We start from the raw sequence: 21,518 nt of genomic DNA, 5'->3' as shown, positions 1-21,518 counted from the left end.
GTCCTCACAAGATGACCGCTGGCTGAGGTCGGCCCCCCCTCCACAGTTCTGAGACACAGGGTGACTGCTTGGTTGGTCCCGGACCCCTCAGGACTGAGGGGAGCTTTGGGGGGGTGGGGGGCGTCCCTGGCTCCCAAGCAGCCTCTCAGAGTTCTCACAAAGCAAGGTCACAACACGCATTCTTCTCCCCAGCTTGTGTTCAGGCTTCACTGTGTTCAGGCTCAAAACCATTCACCTCTGTCCGTCCCACCGTCCCCAGGGAGCCAGGCTGAGGAGGGTCTGGAAGAATGGGTTGCGCAGCTCAATACCAGGGATGAGACCCAGGGACTCCGGCTCCAGCGCACGGCAGAGGGAGTCACTCTGGCAGTGATCTCGGGAAGTCAGAGTGGCTGAAGCATCCCCTGCTAGTTCAGCTCACGTGGGAGAGTCGGGGGACAGGGAGCCGGAGGAGGCAGCGTGCGGTGTACAGGAAACAGAGTGAGAAGCCGGACACACCCAGCTTCAAGCTCACTGCGCCCGAGGTTCCTTTGCTCTGGGGCTGGCTGCCTGACACCCTGCATGTCATGTTTGGATGTGGACTGTGTGCTCTGCACCCCAACAACACAAGGAGCGACATAATATTTTGGATCATGCTTTCTACCAAGGAACCATGGTTTCTTGAGGGGGTTAACGTGCCAAAGCCATGCAGCCCCTAAGTGGACCCCATGGCCCGGCTCTCCCTCAAACGACACCGCTCTTCAGTGTACACCGTGGTGACAGCTAACCCTGGTCACCATGAGGAGGGCGAGAGCTGATGCCCCGGGGGGGTCCTTGCTGGTATCAGCTCCTCCAAGGCCCTGGGAGAGTCCTGGAAAGAACCATGCTCACAGCCGGCGCCGTGGCTCACTAGGCTAATCCTCCACCTTGCGGCGCCGGCACACCGGGTTCTAGTCCCGGTTGGGGCGCCGGATTCTGTCCCGGTTGCCCCTCTTCCAGGCCAGCTCTCTGCTATGGCCAGGGAGTGCAGTGGAGGATGGCCCAGGTGCTTGGGCCCTGCACCCCATGGGAGACCAGGAAAAGCACCTGGATCCTGGCTCCTGCCAGGATCAGCGCGGTGAGCCGGCTGCAGCGGCGGCCATTGGAGGGTGAACCAACGGCAAAGGAAGAGCTTTCTCTCTCTGTCTCTCTCTCTCACTGTCCACTCTGCCTGTCAAAAAAAAAAAAAAAAAAAAAAAAAAAAAGAACCATGCTCACATGGTCTTAGGTTTCTCTAACACTGACCAAGGTCACATTTGTTTTTTGAGATGTAGAGAACTCCCATGCCATCCACTGGCTCACTCCCCAAATGCCCACAAGAGCCAAGATTGGGCTGGGGCCAAAGCCAGGAGCCAAGAATGTAATTCAGGTCTCCCAGGAACCCAACTCCTTGAGCCATCACCGCTGCCTCCCAGGGTCTGCAGTAACAGGAAATGGGAGCCAGGAGCCAGAGCCGGGAATCAAACCCAAGGACCTGGATGTGGGACTCCAGGCCACCTGCGCACTCCTCAAAGTCTCTCTCCACCCCTTCTGCCTGGCAGTGCTCCTCGCCTGCAGTGAGAGAGCAGACAGGCCCTGGCCGCGGCAGGAGTTGGTGCGACCTGGAGTTTAAGTCTAGCATGTTATAGTCACGTGGTTCACAGTCACCTCCACAAAAGCTAAGGTGCAGCGAACCCTCCCAGAGTGGACACCCACGATTAAGTGCCCCTCGCCCAACTCCTGACAGGTGCACAGCCCATGAGCACGTCCTGCAGCGGCCGGTGCTGATGCATGCACAGGGGAAGAAGGCACAAGGTTTGAAACGGAGGGTCAGGCATCAGCCTGTGAGAAACGCTGACGGAAGTGAGGGCCACAGGGCTTGAAGGCGAGGGGGCAGCTCCCTGGCCTGGAAGCCAGCTCTCTTCCGTCAGAAGCACACAGGGGTCCTGCACCAGGTTCTCTGTTTAGGTTTGGTAGGAACGCCTCTGTGGACGTCGATGGAGAGTAACTCTATACACAACCCTGGTGTCTGTGTGGGTCAACTCATTCTTTCACTCTAGGCTATGTAATAATAACACAGAAATCTTGACCACCCATGCTAGAGAAAAGGCCCAATGATCTTTAGAAAATCAGTATGATATAAAGCCGGCGCCGTGGCTCAATAGGCTAATCCTCCACCTTGCGGCGCCGGCACACGGGGTTCTAGTCCCGGTTGGGGCGCCGGATTCTGTCCCGGTTGCCCCTCTTCCAGGCCAGCCCTCTGCTATGGCCAGGGAGTGCAGTGGAGGATGGCCCAGGTGCTTGGGCCCTGCACCCCATGGGAGACCAGGAAAAGCACCTGGATCCTGGCTCCTGCCATCGGATCAGCGCGGTGCGCCGGCTGCAGCGGCGGCCATTGGAGGGTGATCCAACGGCAAAGGAAGACCTTTCTATCTGTCTCTCTCACTGTCCACTCTGCCTGTCAAAAAAAAAAAAAAAAAAAAACAGAAAATCAGTATGATATGAAGAAGTGATCAAAGAATACAGAGCCAGACAATGGAGGAATAGAAAGTATGACAGAAATAGGTCAGGCAGTGAATTCATAAAAAACAAAATGTTCAGTTATTCTTCTAGAGTTTGTAGTAGACGGTGTTAACTTTTAAAATGTGCAAATTATTATTTCCCCATTCTAATTAAATATTCTCTTACATTGCTAATATTGGATGCATGATCTTGTATTACTTATCTTTTTTTTAGATTTAATTTTTATTTATTTGAAAGGCAGAGTTAAGAGAGAGAGAGAGAATCTTTCATCTGCTGGGTCATACCCCAAATGGCTGCAATGGCCAGAGCTGAGCCAGGCCAAAGCCAGGAGCCAGAAACTTCTTGCAGGTCTCCCACATGGGTGCAGGAGCCTAAGCACTTGGGCCATCTTCCTCTGCTTTTCTTTTTTTTTTTTCTTTTTTTTTTTCTTTCTTTTTTTTTTTTTTTTTTTTAATTTTTAACAGGCAGAGTGAACAGTGAGAGAGAGAGACAGAGAGAAAGGTCTTCCTTTTGCTGTTGGTTTGCCGTTGGTTCACCCTCCAGTGGCCGCCGTGGCCAGTGCGCTGCGGCCGGCGCATTGCGCTGATCCGAAGCCAAGAGCCAGGTGCTTCTCCTGGTCCCCCATGTGGGTGCAGGGCCCAAGGACTTGGGCCATCCTCCACTGCACTCCCGGGCCATAGCAGAGAGCTGGCCTGGAAGAGGGGTAACCGGGACAGAATCCTGCACCCTGACCGGGACTAGAACCCGGTGTGCCAGCACCGCAAGGTGGAGGATTAGACTATTGAGCCACGGTGCCAGCCTCTGCTTTTCCAGGTGCATTAGCAGAGAGCTGGATTGAAAGTGGGGCAGCCAGGTCTCATACCGGTGCCCATATGGAATGCTGTTGCTACAGGTGGCTTAACCCACTACACTACAGCGCTGGCCCCATGTATTACTGATCTTAAAGACAGCCCTCGGAGCAGGTGTTCAGCCTCAGAGAGCCTGGATTCAATGTCTGGCTCTGGCTCCAGATTACAAGTTCCTGCTAACGAAGACCCTAGGAGGCAGAAGTGATGGTTTGAGTACTCAGGTCCTGCCACCCACATGGGAGAACTGGAGCAAGTTCCTGGCTCTTGGTTTTGGCCTGGCCCAGCCCTGGCCATTGCAGGATTTTCAGCAGTGAACCAGAGGATGGGAGCTTGCTCTCTCTCTCTCCCATTAAAAATTAATAAATTAATTCTTAAAAAGATGGCCCTCAAATTGTATAAGCTTTAGGACCCCATAAACCCTCGCTCTTGCCCTGCAGCCATCATCCTGTTAGCGGGTATGGAGAGCCAAGGTCTCAGACGTCCCTCTCTATGGATCATCTCAGCTACTCCTCAGTCAGCCCATTGATGTCACCCGAGGCGTGGAGCATTTATTTTACATAATGAACCTCATTTTCAAGGTTGTGGCAAAGATTCAAAGTTGCCCAGCACCTGCAGCAGTGCCCCAGGCCAAGCATAGGAACTATGGTTCTGCCCCGGCAGCCATTGGAAAGCTGCAGCCATGGCTCTGTGCTACCCCATGGCCGTGGGCTTCAACAAAGGCCACAAAGTGACCAAGAACGTGAGTAAGCCCAGGCACAGCCGCCGCTGCGGGCGCCTCACCAAACACACCGAGTTTGTGGGGGACTGCGGGACAGGATCTGGGAGGTGTGCAGCTTCACCCCTACGAGCGCCGGCACCATGGAGGTGCTCAAGGTCTCCAAGGACAAACGGACCCTCACGTTCATCAAGAAGAGGGTGAGGACACACGGCCACGCCAAGAGGAAGCACGAGGAGCTGAGCAGCATCCTGGCAGCCAGGAGGAAAGCGGCTGCTAAGACTGAGGCCCCCTGCAGGACCTCCCGAAGCCCCCACTTTCTCTTCATGGGGCGGGGGGCACATAGAATCAATCAGGTACCGATACTAGAAATGGTTTTGAATCATAATCAAATAGCTCACACACACTAAAAAAAAAGGAGCTATTATTATGATTCCCCAAATGTTGGGGCCAGTGCTGTGGCATGGTGGGTAAAGCCACCGCCTGCAGTGCCAGCATCCTATATGGGTGCTCCACTTCCAATCCAGCTCTCTGCTATGGCTTGGGAAAGCACTGGAGGATGGCCCAAGTCCTTGGGCCCCTGCACCTGCCTGGTTCCTGGCTTCTGCCTGGCTCAGTGCTAGCCAGTGAAGCCATCTGGGGAGCAAACCAGCAGATGGAAGATCTCTCTCTCTCTCTTGCTCTCGCTCTTCCTCTGCCTCTCTGTAACTCTGCCTCTCAAATGATAAATAAATAAATCTTTAATAATAATAATAATAATTCCCTGAGTGGCCTCTTGGAGCCCAGGGTTCCTTAGATTTGAAGCTGACAAGGTAAAAACATACTCAAAGTGCATAGGGAAGATCTGAAATGATGGACATCCAAACTCTCAGTACTGGGGGCCGCCTCCAAGGAGAGCCAGAGATGGGAGGGAGACAAGCTTCTCTTGAAGCTTTAGATGTATCTATATATCTATATATATACATACATATATATATATTTAATTGCTTATTTGAAAGGCAGAGTGGGAGGGAAAGTCAGAGAGAGAGAGAGAGACCTTCCACTTGCTTATTCACTCCCTCAGAAGCCAGGGCTGGGCCAGTCCACAACCAGGAGCCAGGAACTCTACCCTGATATCCCAGATGGGTAGCAGGGGTCCGAGTACTTGGGCCATCTTCCATCGCCTTCCCAGGCACACTGGCAGGGAGCTGGATGAGGAGCTGAGCAGCCGGGACTCCAATACAGTGCCCCCTGCCCATTTCAAAATGTTAAACACATTCATATATGAAAGGTACTGGCACAGGGCCTGGCACAAGATAAGTGCTCTGTACAGGTCAGCTATTGCTATCACTTATTGCTATTGCTGATTAACTATAAAAAGTGAAGAAGTAGGACTTGAGATCAAAAGTCCCGTCTTGGATTCTGTGTTTGTTGCATATGACAGCACACTGCACTCAGCCGCGCCAGGGCTGTTGTGCACAGGTGTGTTTGACACGCCTCTTACCCTCATTTTGCAAATATGGAAACAGAGGCACAGAGAGGTTAAACAACACCCCGGGTCACACAGCCAGTGTAGCAGAGGCCAGGACTCACACCCAGGCCAGTGACCTAAAGCCCAGACACAGAGGGGCCTCACTACACCACCCCTCCCGATACCTGGAGTCCCAGCGCTCACTCACCCTTCATGTACACACAGAGCCAGGGAACTTCCTGGGGAGCAGGAGGGTTGGAAGGAAGCCCCAAGGTGGGCCACGGAGATGCTGGTATCGCAGACATGGCTGGCCAACTGGAAACGAGCTGGGAGGAAGGCCGGGAGGATGAGGGAGGTGAGAAACCGGTGCAGAGCATCTCTGCCAGCCAAGGGCGCGTCTCAGAGCTCCTGGGAGACAGAGTGGCATGAGACTATTCAGCACAAAAAATAACTCTGAAACCATGAATTGTTCTTTATAATCTGTATTTTCCTTGCTCCCCCCTTTTTTTATTTAAAAGATAGTGATCCTCCATCTACTTGTTCAGTACCCAAAAGCTCACAGCAGCCAGGGCTGGACCAAACCAACGCCAAGCACTCAGAACTGAATCCGGGCCTTGCACACAGGTGACAGGGACCAAGCGCACGAGCCATCACTGCTGACTCCCAGTGCACAATCACAGGAAGCTGGAGCAGGAGCAGAGCTGCACCTCCAACAAGGCACTTAGGATGCCAGCATCCTAAGTGGTGATTTAAACTTAGTATCAAATTCCTGCTCCTACATGTTTTACAAAAAAAAAAAATTATTTGTATTATAAAAATCCTCTGCACAGGGGCCAGTGTTGTGGCACAGCAGATAGTCACCGCCTGTGATGCCAGCTTCTCATGTGGGCACCAATTCATGCCCTGGCTGCTCCACTTCTGATCAAGCTGCCTGTTAAAGCACCTGGGAAAAGCAGTGGAAGATGGTCCAAGGGCTTGGGCCTGTTATCTACGTGGGAGACCTGGAAGTAGCTCCTCGCTCCTGGCTTCAGCCTGGCCCAGCCCTGGCAGTTGTGGCTATCTAGGGAGTGAACCAGTAGATGGAAGATCTCTTTCTCTTTCTCTCCCTCTCTCTCTCTAACTCTTTCAAATCTTTTTTTTTTTTTTTTTAAAGATTGATTTATTTATTTGAAAGTCAGAGTTTCACAGAGAGGCAGAGAGAGACAGAAAAAGAGAGAGGTCTTCCATCCACTGGTTCACTCCCCAACTGGCCGCAACGGCCAAAGCTGTGCTAGTCCAAAGCCAGGAGCCAGAAGCTTCTTCCGGGTCTCCCACGCAGATGCAGGGGTCCAAAGACTTGGGCCATCTTCCACTGCTCTCCCAGGCCACAGCAGAGAACTGGATCGGAAGTAAGGCAGCCAGGACTCGAACCGGCGTTCAGCATCCATACGGGATGCTAGCACTGCAGGCGGCGGCTTTACCTGCTATTCCACAGAGCCAGCCCCTCAAATCTGTTTTTTTAAAAAAATCTTTGGTGGGGCCAGTGCTGTGGCATAGTAGGCTAAGCCTCTACCTTTGGTGCCAGCATCCCACACAGGCACTGGTTCGTGTCCTGGCTGCTCCTCTTCCAGTCCAGCTCTCTGCTTATGGCCTGGGAAAGCAGTGGAGGATGGCCCAAGTGCTTGGGCCCCTGCACCATGTGGGAGGCCCAGAAGAAGCTCTTGACTCCTGATCAGCCCAGCTCCAGCCATGGCAGCCATCTGAGGAGTGAACCAGTGGATGGAAGTCCTTGCTCTCTGTCTCTAAATCTGTCTGTAACTCTGCCTCTCAAATAAATCAAATAAAATCTTTAAAAAAAAAATCTTTTGCACAGAAACAAACTGATACTTTTAATTCCATTTCCTCATGAACCTTCTGAAGTCTCCACATCCACGTGCGACAGGAGGCTCAGCCAGTTGTCACCTTTATTCCCAACCACCCCCCAGGAGCCCCATATTCTCCGGATCCCCACTTCCCAGCTGAGCCGAGCAGCCGGCAGGAAGGGTGCATGAAGCCCCTAGGTGTCGGGGCCTGGATCATCCAGCCCTTGGGCTCACTGTTCTCTGGAAGAGCATCTCCCAGCACAGCCCCTCCTGGCCCTTTGGGGCTTGCACAGCCTAAAGTAAATATTTCCACGCAGCATGGTTCAACCCGGCAGCCTTCAGGGGTCTGTGTCACACAGTAGAGTCCTGGCGGTGACCCAAGGCTGCCACTGCAGGGACCTCTCCCCAGCGAGGAAAAGGGTTACCCATGAGTTCTGCTGCCCGTAAGAAACCTGTTCAGATTTTTTTTTTATTCGTAAAGCAGAGAGAGACAGACACAGAGACAGAAATCTCCCATCTACTGGTTCACTCCCCAAATGCCCACAGTAGCCATGGCTGGGCCAGGCCAAAGCCAGGAGCCTGCGTAAGTGGCAGGGACCCAAGTACCTGAGCCATCATCTGCTGCCTCCCAGGACACTTGTTAGCAAGGAGAGGACTGGAACCCAAGCAGCCAGGACTCAAACCAGACACTGCAGTGGGGCATGTGGGTGCCTCAAGCAGCGACTTCAACAATCGTGGCAAACTCCTGCCCTGAGAGACGTTTTAGAACCTACTCAGGGGCAGGTGATCGGCACAGCGGCGGAGACTCCATTTAGGATGCTTGCATCCCACATCAGAGTGCCTGTTGTCTCTCCCAACTCTGCTCCTGATTCCAGCTTCCTGCTAATGAGCACTCTTGGAGTTACTGGTAATGGCTCAAGTAGCTGGGTCCCTGCCACCCACATGGGATACCCAGACAAAATTTTGGTGTTCCGGGTTTGGCCTGGTACAGCCCAGGCTGTTGCAGATATTTGGGGAGTGATCCAGTCAATAGGAGATCTGTGTCTGTCTCTGTCTCTCTGCCTTTCTCAGAAATAAAATAAATTAGTATAAAAGGGGTAGATGGGTGCCAGCGCTGTGGCATGGCAGGTAAAGCCCCATCTGCAACACTGGAATCCCAAATGGATGCCAGTGAGACTCCCAGCTGCTCCACTCTGATCCCCTTCTCTGCTAATGGCCTGGGAAAGCAGCAGGAGATGGCCCAAGTCCCTGGGCCCAGGCACCCGTGCAGGAGACCCAGAAGAAGCTCCCGGATCTTGGCTTCAGGCTGATCCAACCCCAGTCATTGCAGCCATCTGTGGAGTGAATCCATGAATAGAAGCTCTCTCTCTCTCTGCCTTTCAGATAAATGAAGAAATCTTTAAAAATGGGGTGGGGGTGGGGGCAACGCTGTGCTGCAGCAGGTTATAGTCCTGGCCTGAAGCACCAGCATCCCATATGGGCGCCAGTTCTAGTCCCAGCTGCTCCATTTCTGACCCAGTTATCTGCTATGGCCTGGGAAAGCAGTGGAAGATGGCCCAAGTCCTTGGGCCCCTGCACCCACGTGGGAGACTTGGAGGAAGCTCCTGGCTCCTGGCTTCGGATTGGCGCAGCTCCGGCCATTGCAGCCATCTGGGGAGCGAACCAGCAGATGGAAGACTTTTCTGTCTCTCTCTCTGCTTTTTTTTTTTTTTTTTTTGACAGGCAGAGTGGACAGTGAGAGAGAGAGACAGAGAGAAAGGTCTTCCTTTGCCGTTGGTTCACCCTCCAATGGCCGCCACGGCCGGTGAGCTGTGGCCTGCGCACCGCACTGATCCGAAGGCAGGAGCCAGGTGCTTCTCCTGGTCTCCCATGGGGTGCAGGGCCCAAGCGCTTGGGCCATCCTCCACTGCACTCCCTGGCCACAGCAGAGAGCTGGCCTGGAAGAGGGGCAACCGGGACAGAATCCGGCGCCCCGACCAGGACTAGAACCTGGTGTGCCGGCACCGCTAGGCGGAGGATTAGCCTGTTGAGCCGTGGCGCCAGCTCTCTCTGTCTCTACATCTGGCTGTAATTCTGTCTTTCAAATAAGTAAAATAAATCTTTAAAAAACAAATGGGGTGGGGCAGGGGTGGGGCAGACGTTGTGGTGCAGCGGGTTAAGCCACCACTCTGAACACTGCATCCTGTACTGGGGTCTTAGCACCTCCACTTCTGGTCCAGCTTCCTACTGATGCATTCTGTGACAGAGCTGGAACAGATGAGGGCTCCAGTGCTGGGCCCCCACCAACTATATGGGGGACCTCAATTTTGTCTGTCTCAAGAGGGGAGTCCCTTAGCTGCCACCCTCACCCAAGTAGAGCTGTGGCCACTCTGACCCCGCCAGCAACGCCCACATCTGGGATGATGCACACAGCACAGAGGTGGCAAGCTTACACGCCTAATACAGAGACAAGTGAAGGAACACAGCAGACACCACAGGTGCCTCCTGCAGACCCCTCCGCCAGCCCTGAGCTCCTCTGGGCCTCAGTGCCCTCTGCTTCCAACAACCAACACCTGCAGCCTTCCTCTGCGGCGTCCCTTCACCACCACTGCCGGCCCAGCCAGCTGTAGCCAATGAGCTGGCTTCAGGCCAACTCCAGAGTTCCCTGCAGGCTCAGGATGGAGCCTGGCTCCAACGAGCTCTTCCCACAATGGTCCCCAAGCCTCGCTTCTCTCCTGGGCCCCCATTAATGCTCTTGGGTAACTCAGCCAAAGTCTGAAGAGTGGGGGGCTTGTACCACATCTAGACGGGGGCAGCTGCCACCCAGCTTCAGGTTGTGCAACCTCGTAGAGACAGAGCATCAAGGTTGCCTGGCATTCCCATGTTTCAAGGGAGTCCAGAGGTGTGCATTTAAAAACGAAAGATTTATTGGTGCTGGCACTGTGGCACAAGCAGGTTAAGCTGCCACCTGCAGTGCCAGAATCCCATATGGGCACTGTTTTGAGCCCTGTCTGCTCCAGTTCCAATCCAGCTCCTTGCTAATGCACCTGAGAAAGCAGCAGATGGCCCAAGTCCCTGGGCACCTGCCACCCATGTGGGAGACCTAGAAGAAGCTCCTAGCTTCGGCCTAGCCCTGCCCCAGTCGTTGTGGCCATTTGAGGAGTGAACCAGCAGATGGAAAATCTCTCCTTTTTTTGTCTCTCCTTCTAAGTCTGATTTTCAAATAATAAGTATTTTAAAAATAAGTAAATAATTTATTATTTTTTTTTGACAGGCAGAGTGGACAGTGAGAGAGAGAGACAGAGAGAAAGGTCTTCCTTTGCCGTTGGTTCACCCTCCAATGGCCGCCACGGCTGGCGCGCTGCGGCTGGCGCACCGCGCTGATCCGATGGCAGGAGCCAGGTACTTATCCTGGTCTCCCATGGGGTGCAGGGCCCAAGCACTTGGGCCATCCTCCACTGCGCTCCCGGGCCACAGCAGAGAGCTGGCCTGGAAGAGGGGCAACCGGGACAGAATCCGGCGCCCTGACAGGGACTAGAACCCGGTGTGCCGACGCCGCAAGGTGGAAGATTAGCCTAGTGAGCCACGGCGCCGGCCTTATTTTTTTTTTTTTTACTTCAAAGGCAGAGTTACAGACAGAAAGAGAGAGACACAGAGAGATCTTCCATCTGCTGGTTCACTCCCCAAATGGTTACGACTGCCAGGACTGGGGCCAGTCCTGCTTCACCTGGGTCTCCCACGTGGGTGGCAGGAGCCCAAGCACTTGGACTATCTTCTGCTCCTTCCTCAGTCACATGAGTGGAAACTGAATGGGAAGGGGAGCAGCTAGGACTCGAACCAGCACCTATAGGGGATATCAGCATTGCAGGTGGTGGCTTAATCCATTACACCACAACTCCAGCCCTACAGATATGTATATTTAGAGGCAGAATGGGAGGGAGGGGATTGATCTTCTATCCACTGGCCAGGGTTGGGCCAGGCTGAAGCCAGGAATCAGGAACTGTATCCTGGTCTCCCTTGTGGGCTGCAGGGGCTCAAGCACTTGAGCCATCTTTGGCCGCTTTCCCAGGCTCTTTAGCCGGGAGCTGGATCCTAAGTGGAGCATCAGGGACTTGAACCAGTGCTCATAGGGGATGCCGGCTTTGCAGATGGCAGCTTAATCCACTGTGCCTAAACAATGGTCCCAAATGTTGGCAATTTAATTTTTAAAATGCAGCACTACGCAGGTCGAATAAAACACCTCCCTGGGTCGGGTCCAGCAGTTCTGTCGTCTAATACGTGCTTAACATAGCGATCCCAAGAGCTGCACGTGAATCACCTCGTTGGTCCTCACAACGCATCCTGTGAGACAGACGTTATTATCCCCAGTTACAGAAGAGGAAACTGAGCTAAGAGGAAGTGAAGTAATTTGCTCAAGGACACACTGTGAGGCATCAGGGAACTGCTGCCCACACTACGTGCCGTCTGACTGCCAAGGCCGGGCTCTGAACCACTGAGCAGCTCTGGTTCTCTCCTCAGGCTCAGCGTCTCCCTGGAAGGGAATCAGAAATTTGGGTTAAATCACCCAACTTGGGGGCTGCGCAGGGAGAAGAAGGAAGACTTTAAACACAAGGGTTTCTACAGCATGGTCCATAGCAGTGGAAAAACGGGGCAGGCACTGTGACACTGCGGGATATGGGGCCACTTGCAACAGCTTCAACCTGTATAAGGATGCCTGATTCAAGTCCTGCCTGCTCTGCTCCCAGCCCAGCTTCCTGCTAATGTGCCTGGGAGACAGCCAATAGCAAGTCACACAGCTGAAAGTCTGTTACCTCTGCAGGGGAGCCAGGCTGTTCCTGGCTCCCGACTTTACCCTGGCCCAGCCCTGTCTGTTGCAGCCATCTGGGGAGTGAAGCAAAGGATGGAGGGTCTCTGTCTCGGTCTCTGTCTCTCTCTCTCTTTCAGATAAAAAAGTAAAGCTTAAAAAGAAAAAAAAAACCTGAAAACAGTATAGTGAGAATGATCACACACATGATGGCTTCGAGAATCCTATGTGCTCCCGTTTAAAATAATAATTGGGAAGGCTATAGAGGAACAGGGGGAGATAGCTGTAATTCAAGGTTGAGTGAAAACTCGGGCACAAGAGCATATCAACTGCACAGCTGGCAGACCTAGGATGGACTCAGGGCTGGGTTCGAATCCCAGCTCTGCCAGCTGTGAGCACGTAAACTCTCATAGCCTTGGTTTCATCATCAGAGAAGAGACAGCAATTCCTTCCTTCTTAGTCATTGCAAGAATTGATGAAAAACACATAGGCGAGACTGTTCACACCGCGTGCATATTTACAGGGATAAAGGCCCCCCAGGCACAAGGCAGGGTCACTTCAGAGATCGGAAGATCACTGCAGGACCTGAACAAAATACGGACACCTAAGCCGGGGCGTGGCACTAGCACACCATGAGTCACGGCCATGATCAGCCGGGCAGTGCTGTTCTTGCCAGCGAAGTCTGCTCTTGGACAATTTACAGAGAACTGAGAAAAATCACAGAGCCTCTGCAGCTTCCCCACCCCAGCTTCATGCAGCTGCTCAGCCTCGCTCGTTATCTGTTTCCTTAATGAAATCTTCCACACACAACCCGGGCAGGGAGCGGCCAGGAAGTCAGGCTGCAGGAAGACAGACAGATTTAGAATCAAAAGAAAAAAAATTAATATATTGCCTCAGTCACCAGGTCCTTAGCCACTCTCAGCCACCCTAGAGCCAGCCACGAGGCTGTCCAGTAGGCTTCCGGCCACCCTGGCAAGCTCCTTCACTCCCTGGGCGGTGCAGGTGCCCTGTGGGCGCTCACTGCCTGCACTCAACAACCAAGCTGCAGCAGGCACTGAGCGCTCAGTGCAAGGTGGACGACCAGGCGGGGCCGCGTTTGTTCCTGGACAGTTATCGGTGGAGACAGGCTCAATTATTTTCATTAGATGGAGTCAACAGAGACAGCAGGCACAATGGGTCTTGGCCAGGGAGGCAAAGGTTAAGATGCGGGGGTGGGGGGAAGCGGAGGAGCTGAGGGAGGCCAGCGTGCCCACTGAACCATGATACCAGCAGGGGAGAGAGAGGACCGGAAGATGCTGGCCCCGGCATAAACTCCGACACGGCCAAGATCACATCTCGTCTGATCTCATCAGAACAGCCCAGTGTTGGGGAGCAGGCTGGGTAACCGGGGACGGGGCAGTCGGGAGTTCTTGTCTCCCCTACTGCACAGTGCCATAAAGGGCTGTGTGTCACGCACTGTGCTAAACGCGCAGCACACATCCTCCTCCGTCACTCCACCCACCGCCCATCGCACACTTTCTTATCCCACTGGACAAATGAGGAACCAGGCTCCGAGAGGGCCATGGGGGCTCCCCCAAGCCAGTAAGGCACAGAGCCACCAGCCCCAGGCTCGCCTGCTGCAAGCCTGAGCTCCCGCCCACTGCAGCTTCTCCCCTGTACACGCCAGAGGCTCTCCGCCCCGCCCCCTCCCTCACCGCAGCCCAGGCCCTGCATGTGCTGGGGGTTGGGGGCCTATTCAGGAGTTCGCCCGCCCTCGGAAGAGCGAGGTCCTTCAGGTGGAGGAGTTACTGAGATTTCTCAAGAACAGGAAACTTGCCGCGCTGCCTGCAATAAATCCTAGCCTGTCTTCCTTTGAGATTTCACCCCGGAGCAGCGGGCCGGCATGACTCATCGCGAGGCCCACGGAGATCTCCTCTGGAGACTGGAGGTGACCTTGGCTGGGCGCTCACATCCTGTGCCTGTTTTCCCGTTTGTCGAGCGGGCAGCCCCAGCCTCCCCGCCACGCTCCTTGCGCCCTGTCTGGGTGAACACAAAGCAGGCCGACGAGAATGTAAAAAATCAGAACGCGTGACACAGAAGAGTCTCCAGACCAGTATCTAAATCCTCTCCTGTCTGAATTCTGCCTGCAAAAGTGCACCTGCACTCCTGCCACCTTCCCGGAGTGCTCTGGTCAAATGAGGATTACTGGGAAAAAAGAAAGGCCACAGGGACAATAACCCTCTTCCCAAATCCCATCGGTCCTAGCCCCATCACCTATAAGCACTTAAACCAGCTAACATTCGCGGAGCCCCGGTTAGCAATGTACATTATAAAGGTTTCCTCATTTTTTTTTTTTTTTTTTGGACAGGCAGAATGGACAGTGAGAGAGAGACAGAGAGAAAGGTCTTCCTTTGCCGTTGGTTCACCCTCCAATGGCCACCGCGGCCAGCGCACCCCGCTGATCCGATGGCAGGAGCCAGGTGCTTTTCCTGGTCTCCCATGGGGTGCAGGGCCCAAGTGCTTGGGCCATCCTCCACTGCACTCCCTGGCCACAGCAGAGAGCTGGCCTGGAAGAGGGGCAACCGGGACAGAATCCGGCGCCCCGACTGGGACTAGAACCTGGTGTGCCAGCGCCGCAAGGCGGAGGATTAGCCTAGTGAGCCGCGGCACCGGCCAAGGTTTCCTCATTTTATTCCTTTATGAGTGCATGTTATCAGCCCCACTATACAGATGAAAAACGTAAGGCTCGGATTACAGACAATAAAAGGTGACACAGCTCAACAGTGCCAAAGCCCAGAGTCAGAATAGGATCTGTCAGTCCCAACCATCTGACACTGTCTTTACTTAATTCACTTTAAAATTCTAAGCTCCAGCTGGCATTGTGACAAGGGTTAAACCGCCGCCTGAAACGCCAGCATCACGTGTAAGTGGGTTCGGGTCCCGGATGCTCTGTTTCTGATCCATCTCCTTGCTAATGTGCCTGGGAACATAGCTGACAATGGTCCAAGTGCTTTGGCCCCTGCCATCCATGTGGGAGACCTTGTGGAGTTCCCGGCTTGGGACTGGCCCAGCCCCAGCCTTTGCAGCCATTTGGAGAGTGAATCAGTGGATGGACAATCGCTTCTCCCCATCCCCCATCTCTTTCTCTAACTCTGCCTTTCACAAGAATATTTTTTTGTTTTAAATTAAAGCCTCAGTGCTCCCTCATTGTCCTTCCCGCTTCATTTTTCTGCACTGTCAGAAATTTGTGCATAGTCAGAATTTCCTACCACACAGGTCCCTGGCCACTGCTCTGATGTCTGGCTACTGCTCAACCCCTCGGGTGGAAGAAGAACTCCTGGTACAGAGTAGGCACCTGATAAACATTACGCCCACAACAAGTAGGTTCAGCCAAAAATTCTCACCAGCTGTTTTATTTTATTTATTTCAGAGGCAGAGAGACAGAGAGGGAAGGACAGACACAGAGGGAGAGTTCCCATGGGCTGGTTCACTCCATAAATGCACACAACGGCTAGGATTAGGCCAGGCAAAGCCAGGAGCCAGGAATTCAACCTCAGTCTTCCAAGCGGGTAGCAGGATTCCAACTGCTTGTGCCACCGCCGCTGCCTCCAGGGTGCACAGAAGCAGGAAGCTGGAGTCCGCAGTGGGAGCTGGGAATCGAATCCAAGAACTCAGATATGGGACACGGGCATCTTAACTGCCCTTCCACTAGACAGAAAACGCACAGCGTTCTATTCACTCCAGTCCCCGCCGACCCTCACCTCCCCAGAATCAAGACGCAGACTCTCACTGGTATAACACTGCCGTACTGGGTTTGGGGACGGATTTGGGGGTGGCCTGCCATCTGGGGAATCACTCTCGGGTCCCAGGCCCACACCGAGCGGGCACTCAGTGGTCGACTGGGTGAGGAAGGCTGGAAACCACATAGCATCGCCTCCCCTTGCCCTTGGGTTCGCACTGTGTGGGGGCACTGAGGGCAGGCCAGCCAGCTGGCCTAGTGCACGGGTACCCTCTTCCGTCTCCTTTGCCGCTGCATGTCTGACTCACATCTTCCCGGGCTGTGGGAACGCGTTCAGTGTGTGGCTCCCCAAACACCACCGAGCAGCAGCGGGCTGAACGGCAGTGGGAAGGAAGGATCTAATTAAGCAGAGTAGGTGACAGTGTCAGGAAGAGAAAGCAAGCGAGTGGCAATTTGGATACCTGCCTGCAAATAAAAGAGATGACTGGCGTTTTGTCCTCTGCCTCCTGTTCGCCCTCTGAGTCCCCCGCCACTAATTCAAGCGTTTTAATTATCGCGGATACCACAACATGCTGTGCTGGGCCTAGGGTGGGAAACTGCACAGGTTGGGGAGGGTTGGCTAGCCCACTCTCCTGAAGGCGTCTGTCCCCTCGCTGCGGGAAACCCAACCTGGGGGTCTCCAGCATCAGACATGCGACTTCCTCCACTCAAAAAAGCTCTGGCTAGCCATGCAACTCAGGCGCCAGAAGTCACTCCGACCAATGCAGACGCTTAATCCCCAAGAGATCAAAGGCAGCGGGTCACAAGCTCAACACCAGCTCCTGCTCAGGTGGGATAGGAAAGTCCCCAGTGGGGAGCAGCAATGTGACCAAGGCCAGCACTTGAACATCACCTCCTGCACCGACGAGCTGTGCACCTCGGGCAAATCACTTCACCTCTCTGAGCCTCATCCTCCAGATAACGGGATCACACATAAGGAGCTGTGCTCGGTGCCCGACACACGGACGCTCGCAACACACTCCCGGTGCGGTTCACAATGCCTGTGGCCGGCTTCTTCCAGAAAGTCTCCCCTGCTGCCTGCCCCGCGGGCCTCCCGCACCACCCCACGGGACAGAAGGGCAGTCCTCCTCCCCACACCGCACACCGCCTCTCCCCTTGCTCTCTTCACCATGTCCTGCCCAGCACGGAGCGGGACCCGACACCTTTCATACACACACACCCATTTACATAGATGGAGGAAGCACGGATGCACCTAGTGGGTCTCACTCCCCTAACAATGAAACTCCAAGAAGGCACAGCTCCTGTTTTGACTGCTGAACCTCCACCACCTATGACAGTGGTGCCCAGCAGGGGAGGGATGCTTAATAAATATTAACTGAATGAACAAACAGATGCTGTTTTTCCTAGAATAGCTGTAAAGGCCATCGGAGACCACACAGGCCAAAGTTCCTCCCCAGCCAGGAAACGGAGACCAGGCGACATCAGATGACCTGCTCTCTGGTTCCAGAGTCCCCAGAACCCCGTGGCGCTGGCTCGGGTCTCTGACCCCGGCTGGCTTTGCTCTGCCTTCAGCCAGCCTGCTCAGCCTGCAGGCCAAGGGCGCAGCCCACGCTCCTCAGCCAAGGGATGGAAACTAGCAGATGGCTGTCCCTCCCAAGCGTGGGGGACCTGGGTGCCCCAGCTCCTGGCATTCTATAAAAGCAAAAGGACAGGTGGAGAGACACTGAAGCCGGCGCTGGAAACCCCCCCAGCACATGTGCTCGGAGCTGAAGAACTGCGGACAGCTGCAGCAGAAGGCGCCAAAGGCCACCGGCATCTAGGACCTTCCTGCCTGTCGGCACTGACTGAGGGCAAGCAGCTGCAGTCCCGCTTCTGGCTACCTGGAGGACCTGCACTCAGGCAGCCACGGCAGCCCAGCCCCACCAGTCCCCGGTACCCAGCCTCTGGGGGTACCAACTTCTCATCTCTTGGGATCTAATGAGAAACACGGCGCAGCATCTGGCCCAGGGCAGGGCACACAGCCACACAGCAGGCAGGCATCATCAGCCCTAGTACACAACACTGCTAACATTCAAAGGCAAACGGCGGCGGGGGGGGGGGGGGGGGGCGGGGGGGGTGCCGCGGCGGGGGGGGGGGGGTCCCCCACCCGTCCACCTCACCAGCTCTTAGCACTGCCCCTAGAGCTTCTGCTCCAGACTGGGCTCTGCAGCCTCAGGAATCCAGGACCAGATCATTTGAGTGAATGAGAGGATTCGGCTCAGCACTGCCCAACACAATAGCGGATGCTCTTCATACTCCAGAGTCCAGCGCGCAGCTGACAGCGGAGCCAGGCATTGTCCAGACCGCCCCGGGCCATGAGCTGGGAGCAAGCAGACTCCACCCAGGCTTCCAGGAGTCCTACAATGCAAACGGGGCCAGGCTGGGCGCGAGTAGTGTGCAAAGACCCAAACAGCTCCTAGGAAGGCGGATGTTCGCCCGGGAAGCAACGTGCCCCGACATACTGCTGCTTCAGGGGACTGCCCCTGCTTCAATGGGGACTGCCAGCGCTGACTTGGGGTTTCTAGAATGTTCCGGCGGCACTATGGCTCACCGATCACTGATAAGCACTGGGGTGAAATAAACCTGGATGGGGTACTGCGGGAGCCCTCCCAGGAGTTCCAGGAGCTGGTGGCTTTCTGCCACTCCCGTATCCGTCCCAGGCCTCCGCGTCCCCCTGGAGCTAACTGCCGCCTCTGCAGGCAACCGGCCAGGCTGCAGCGGGGAGGCGCCCGCAAAGGCGCACCCCGCGCGCCTACGCGGACCGAGGACCGGCCCCCGCTGCAGCTGCTGCAAACCTCATCCCCAGAGAGCTAGCGAGCGGGGCGAGGCGGCGGCGCGGGGGGCTCCTCCCGCGGGCGCCCGGGGAAGCCGAGCAGCGGGCAGCCCGCGGGAGCGCCGAGGCCCCGCTGTGCCGGGGCCGGGCGGGGGCGGCGGAGGCGGAAGCGGGGGCGGCCGGAGCGCGGTGGGGATGTTTAAAGGAAATTTACAATCATTTCCTCTCTGTGGTTTGGTGACAAATCAACAACATCCTGTTCTTTTGTGAGGCTCCGGGCGCCTGCGAGGCGGGGGCAGCGCTCGGCTCTTAAAGAAACACACACGAGGCCCCCGCCCCCACACCTCTCCCGCGGCTCCAAGGAACCTGCAGCCTCCCGCAGGCGCCACCCCCGGGAGCGCGCGCGGAATGCGGGGGCGGCCGGCGGCGCACCCCTCCGCAGGACGTCGCGGCCCGGGGCCGGCTCCCGCCGAGGGGGCGGGCCGGGGGCGGAGGGGGCTCCCGCCCGCCTCCCCAGCTCCGGGCAGCGCCGCCCGGCTGCTCCGGTCCCCTTCCCCCACCCGCCTCGAATGTTCCAGCCTCAGACGCTGGTGGATTTATGCTGAAAATGTCGACGAACGCACATGAGGTTTATAAAACGCCGAAGAGGAGAGAGCCTTCCCGAGCTGTGTGGGAGTAATGAGAATCACATGGTTTAGGGCCTGGGGGGGGGGGGGGGCCTCGACTGCCCTCCAGGGATTTCGTTCTTGCAGTCATTTAGTGAGCATTTTTTGCTAAGCGCTGGGCACCACTGCAGGCCTCCGGACCGCAGGAGCGAGCCGTGGCCCCTGCCTCCAGGAGGCTTGGTCTCAGCAGAGAAGGAACGTCTTCTCCACAGTGAGAGCTCTGAGCAGGGTTAGGGATCTGAGCCGCACCTTCAGGAAGGAGCCTAGACCTGGGGACCAGGGCCCCTGCCCGTGCCAAAGCGTGCACAAGGGCGACCCAGGGCCAGCGCTGCCCCCAGGCCAAGCCTGTGCAGCCGCGTGGCCTGGGCTGATCCCTTCCTCTCCGTGGGTTCTCATCACAGCTTCCGGCCTTGTCAGGAGCTCCCAGCCTGAGAGCAAATTCCTAATTCCAGGAAGAATTTTTGAAAACCTTGACCCTTGCCCCACCTCGGACCCAAGCCAAAGAATTCCTAGAAATGGGGCCAGGCCCTGGGGGCAGTCGGGATTAAGAGTCCGGGGCTGGGGCGGGGCTGTGGAGTAACAGGTAAATAAAGCTGCCGCCTGCCTTGCAGGCAACCGGCATCCCATATGGGCGCAGACTGGATTGGCAGCTCCTCTTCCGATCCAGCTCTCTGCCATGGCCTGCGAAAGCAGCGGAAGACGGCCCAAGTGCTTGGGCCCCTGCACCTGTGTGGGAGACCTGGAAGAAGCTCCAAGCTCCTGGCTTCGGATTGGCCCAGCTCCGGCCACTGAGGCTATTTGGGGAGTGAACCAGCGGGTGGAAGACCTCTCTCTCTGCTTCTCTAATTCTGCCTTCCAAGTAAATAAATCTTTATTTAAAAAAAAAAAAGAGGGGCCTAAGTGATGTCTAGTGTTTGGGTTCCAAGGGCAGTGAGAGCCATGTGGATTCCCAGTATCATCATTCACACCTGCTGAGCACCCAGCAGCTAGCCCATAATATCCGACGTAGGCTGCACAGCTATTTTACTTAAGGACAACTACTACGTATGACAGGTATTACTGTTCCCATTTTACAGATGAGTAAACCGAGGCACAGAGAGTAAGCAACATTTGGTCAGAGCCTACAGGTAATAAGTAGTCTTGTTTGTAGCTTTTAAGCTGGGTGCCTTTTCCAGTGACAGGGAGCTCACTCCACCTCATAGGGTTGTTCATCACAGAGGGTAGTCACCAAGAGAAGTGCATGGCTTGGGATCAGGGTGAGCTGCTCACCATCTTGCGCGGAGGCAGGGGGCTGGCCTGGATGCTCGGAGCGGTGGTCCCGAATGATGGACCGTAACCCGGAGAAAAAAGCCTTTTCTGTTTCTCCACACTAAGCCTCCCGGTGGTCTTCAGAGATGATTCCCATCGTTCACGAGGTTTTGTCCTAGGAAGCGGAGGAGCCATTTGGCCAGGCGAGGAAGAGCAGGAGCTGCCCGTGTACCCCAGGAATGGCCAGGATTTAATGCAGCGCCTGTGTGGGGTCCATCCTGCCCCTGGCACCTTCTGACCAGCTTCCTGTTTGTGCAGTTGCCTGAGGCAGGCAGGACCCAGAGCCGGCCTGGTCTGTCAGGGCAGAGAGTAGAGGGAAAGGCGGATGGTGGGATTCTCTGCTGTTGTGAAGAAGAGCTGTGTGGCCAGGCCAGGGGCACGCCTGTGTGCCCGTGATGCGCCAGATACAATGAAGACCTTCTCCTGATGTTCCCCTAAATGCCACGCACAGTAGCACATGCGAAGGTGCACGCACACACACACACACCCCTTCAGAACCTTCGGGACAGACAGACTCCACACAGTGGAGGTAGCAGCGACGCCTGGGCAGGGGCCTGGGGCTGATCAAGGGCAGAGGAGTGTGTGCTGTGTTCATGACACACTTTCACTTTATCTCTACTAATCTCCCTGTGTTTTAAATTGTTGACAACAATCAGGTACTAATTTTTTTTAAGATGGGAGTCTGGAGTGTGTGGCGTGGTGGGTTAAGCCACTGTCTGTGACACCTGCATCCCATGTGGACACCAGCTTGTGTCCCCTCTGCTCCACTTCCGATCACACTCCCTGGGAAGAGCAGCGGATGATGGCCCAAGTGCTTGGGCCCCATACCCACATGGGAGACCTGGAAGAAGCTCCTGGTTC

At 55.3% G+C, this 21,518-nt stretch overlaps 1 long non-coding RNA gene and 1 pseudogene across 1 annotated transcript in view; one reads left to right on the top strand and one right to left on the bottom strand.

The window, feature by feature from the left end:
• The first annotated feature begins 4,044 nt into the window (after positions 1-4,044).
• Positions 4,045-4,882, top strand: LOC100355024 (large ribosomal subunit protein eL36 pseudogene; annotated as a pseudogene).
• An 856-nt stretch (positions 4,883-5,738) lies between these two features.
• LOC138850172 (uncharacterized) overlaps positions 5,739-21,518 on the bottom strand; it is a 39,170-nt gene continuing 23,390 nt past the window's right edge. The window contains exon 3 of the long non-coding RNA XR_016236247.1: positions 5,739-5,938. This is a non-coding gene — a long non-coding RNA (uncharacterized LOC138850172). The remainder of the gene's footprint in view (positions 5,939-21,518) is intronic.

Source organism: Oryctolagus cuniculus, chromosome 6 (genome assembly GCF_051225735.1).
Source record: "Oryctolagus cuniculus isolate XC-2025 breed Fujian yellow rabbit chromosome 6, ASM5122573v1, whole genome shotgun sequence".
NCBI lineage: Eukaryota > Metazoa > Chordata > Mammalia > Lagomorpha > Leporidae > Oryctolagus > Oryctolagus cuniculus.
Note: the sequence above shows the minus strand (reverse complement) of the source record. Positions and strands in the feature narration are given on the sequence as shown.